The sequence below is a fragment of the Egretta garzetta genome, unplaced genomic scaffold (genome assembly GCF_000687185.1).
Source record: "Egretta garzetta isolate BGI_Z169 unplaced genomic scaffold, ASM68718v1 scaffold323, whole genome shotgun sequence".
In the NCBI taxonomy this organism is placed as follows: Eukaryota; Metazoa; Chordata; class Aves; order Pelecaniformes; family Ardeidae; genus Egretta; species Egretta garzetta.
In genome coordinates this window covers 3234577-3237926 of record NW_009259435.1, presented here as the reverse complement: position 1 = coordinate 3237926, position 3350 = coordinate 3234577, and the positions used below count along the sequence as shown (strand labels likewise).

The window sequence follows — 3350 nt, the reverse complement described above, 5'->3', positions numbered from 1 at the left end:
CTAGCTGTGCTGTACTCCCAGCTTGTTATGCCCCTGGCCGAGCAGGAGAAGCTCAAAAAGTCCTTGAGTAGTCTGAGCACTACTTGGCAACAACTAAAAACATCAGTGTGTTATCAACATTCTTCTGGTACTAAATCCAAAACACAGCACTGTGCTAGCTACTATGAAGAAAATTAACTCTTATCCCAGCTGAAACCAGGACAAGTAATTTTGTTAATACCAGTAGCAGAATTTACTACTGATACTGAACTTTTATTTGTTTAATCAATTATTTGCTCAACATAGGCTTATTGCAATAAATACATCACAGTTTCACTGTATTCCAGTTTGATGCATTGACGTAGGTATTGTCCCATTGACAATGGAAGTTATGATTTGTTGGGAAATAGGGAAACTTTAAACTGTTGTCCGAGACCTTTAATTTTTTGCATCTGGTTTCTCTTAGGTTCAGAATATGAATTCCCTGTTATAATTTATACATGAGGAATCAATGTAGGAAAGATTTAGGCCTATAAAAGTGCTGATCTTTTTACAACAACTCTTTCCAAATTGATTTTTATGGAGAACATACAGTTATGGCCAAATTCCAAACGTTCAACTATGCACTTACTTTTTCACAATCTTTGCCAAATATGTTGTAAATCCAGAGGAAACATTTCTCTGACTGCACAGCTAAGCAAGGTTATTTTCTTAAAACTTGTCCCTTTACTTTAGAGTGCAGCAAAAAAAAAATCCCAGTGTAATTTCAGTAAGTATTTTCCAACTGAATGGGTTGCATAGACTTGAAGTAAAGTTAAATATGCTCGTGCAATCATAGTTTAAATCACAGTCTCAGCTCCTAACTGTATTGGAAAGCAGCGTCAGGACATAAAGCAGCATTTGATTCCTCTAGGTGTTTGTCTGTGATCATCATCATTTGTCAGCCTTGCAAAAAGGGGGAATAACTACATGGACAGCTTTATATTGTTCATTGTTTCAGTGCGGTTTTTTCCCTGAAAGGAGAGCAATAAGAATGGAAAAGGATCCTATTATATTTAGTTGCCAGGATCCAAGCCTCATTTTTCAGCAAATTACTTTCTACTTTCCTTCCCAACTTAGGCTCATAAATTGCTTACTGCCAGGAGGGCATGAAGGGGATTTCAGTTTGTTATTCATGGCAGAGTGGCAACAGAGATCAACTTCTTTTTCTCCATCCACATGTTGCAGATCTTTAAGGGTCTTAGTGCTTTAACCGTAGGCGGGATGAGGCACGTGTTATGGTCAGTTGGAGGCTACACATCATTAGAAGGAAGAAAACACTTCCCTGCCTGACAACTGATCTGGTATTTTTTGCAGCTTCATCAATTAAAAAGATAGCAGTGGCCTTTACAAGCAGGTATTGTCTTGTTTATGTCAAAATCTCTCAGGCTAGAGCACTGTTATTACCTGATTTCCATGGTGCTAAACAACCCTGCATCTCAGTTCCATCGTTCTTTTTAAGCCAGCATCTTTGTCAAAGAAAAGAGCTATGCCTCTCCCCTCTTTCCCATCTGACACTCATATTTACTCTCTGATGTGAATTTGATCAGGGAACTGAACAGGTTAGAACTCTCCTCAGAATCAGTTTTAGGTCAGATTAGTTGCTCATCCCTGTTCACCGCATTTGTATTTGTACTTAGACAAGGGGAAGATTGGCTGCTGGTGTGGAGTGATCCATAGAAAGACAAAGGACAAGAGGAAATGGCCTCAAGTTGTGCCAGGGCAGGTTTAGGTTGGACATGAGGAAAAATATCTTCCCCGAAAGGGCTGTCAGGCACTGGAAGGGGCTGCCCAGGGAAGGGGGCGAGTCCCCAGCCCTGGGGGGATTTAAAAGCCGGGCAGACGAGGTGCTGAGGGCCAGGGTTTGGGGGTGGGATGGCAGGGTTAGGGAAACGGTTGTGAGTTAGAAGCCGGGCAGACGAGGTGCTGAGGGCCAGGGTTTGGGGGTGGGATGGCAGGGTTAGGGAAACGGTTGGGCTTGGTGATTTTAAAGGGCTTTTCCAACCCAAACGATTCTATGAAATATAAGACAGCACTGGAAAAAGAAGAAATTATCAAGGCAGTTAAATTTTTAGACTCAGGTCCTTCTTTCTAATATGATAAGGCCTAGAAAGCTGTCACCTACAAAGCATTGTTTCCTGTCCTGATTTGTTCACTTGCTACTTGCCATATGCTGGCTATACACTTCTAGCGATCAAAAACCTCATTGAGCTCCTGGGCTGAGTTATGTGAACAATGAAATAGGTCTAAAAACCTGTTTTATTTGCGTAGTCATCTGCTGCAAGAGTTTGAAGCAAATTTTCAGCAAACAAATAACTAAAAGGTCAATAGAAAATAAGAGTAAAGAGCTGTGTTTTTCCACATTAGGAAATGTGGTTTAAAAAAATGTCTTTTGTATAGACATTCCAGAAGTGTTGTTATGGTGTCCCATGAGAAATGAAGCAAGCTGGAGAAGTAGATCAGTATGTGAATTGCAAGTAGGGTAAGGGAGTGACTAGTGGAAAATTACTAAAGGAGGTGGTGAAAGGCAGTCTCAGTCTGGACTTTCTCGGGATCAGGAGCAGGACTCTTTTTATTTAATGACCTGTAGCAGGAAAACCAGTCGTGTGTGCTGATGATATTTGCAATGATACAAAGTTCAGAGGCATCACTGAGTACAGAGGAGGCAACGAAGAGGTAACTGGGAGACCTTGAGGACTAGGATGACAAATGATTCAAAATGGAAGAGCATGCATTGATGGGCAAATACCAACTATTCTTGCTCTAAACTACGCACAGATCACCAAAGGGGGGAGGGAGGGAGTGTCTGGATGTGTTCACTGATCACAGCGTGATAATATGAACAGTGAATTTTCTGCGGCAGTGATAGAAGTAAAATACAAATATTGGATTTACCAATTAAGGTGACTTTGGGTAAGAGTGAGAGAGTCAGTGTGGGAGAACAAGGTATTTCATTTGCCTCAATGAAAAAATTAATAAAATTGTGCTCCAGGGTGTTCTAAATATACAAATGCGAAGAAGGAAGTGAAATCACTATGAAATATTTATGTGGAAGTCTAAGAAGTATGAGAGTCTGAAACTTTATGAAAAACATGTCAGGGCACAACCAGTTCAAACTTACAGGACACCCCATTTTGGGGAACCTGTGTGGACCCACTGAATGTTCTACAGCTCTCCAGAGTCCCTCCTGCTGCTAAGGCATCACGTTAGTTGTAGGCTTGTGGCTTAATATATTCTGCCTTTTAGTGGAACAACTTGTCTTACTTTCTACATGTTCAGGCTGCCAACCAGTCTGTTAAAAATAACCTTTTCAGGGCCTGTCTTCACCACAG

The 3350-nt window shown here is 41.0% G+C and overlaps 1 protein-coding gene across 1 annotated transcript in view; it reads left to right on the top strand.

The window, feature by feature from the left end:
- ACER3 (alkaline ceramidase 3) overlaps positions 1-3350 on the top strand; it is a 44698-nt gene that overhangs the window by 19639 nt on the left and 21709 nt on the right. The window lies entirely within an intron of this gene.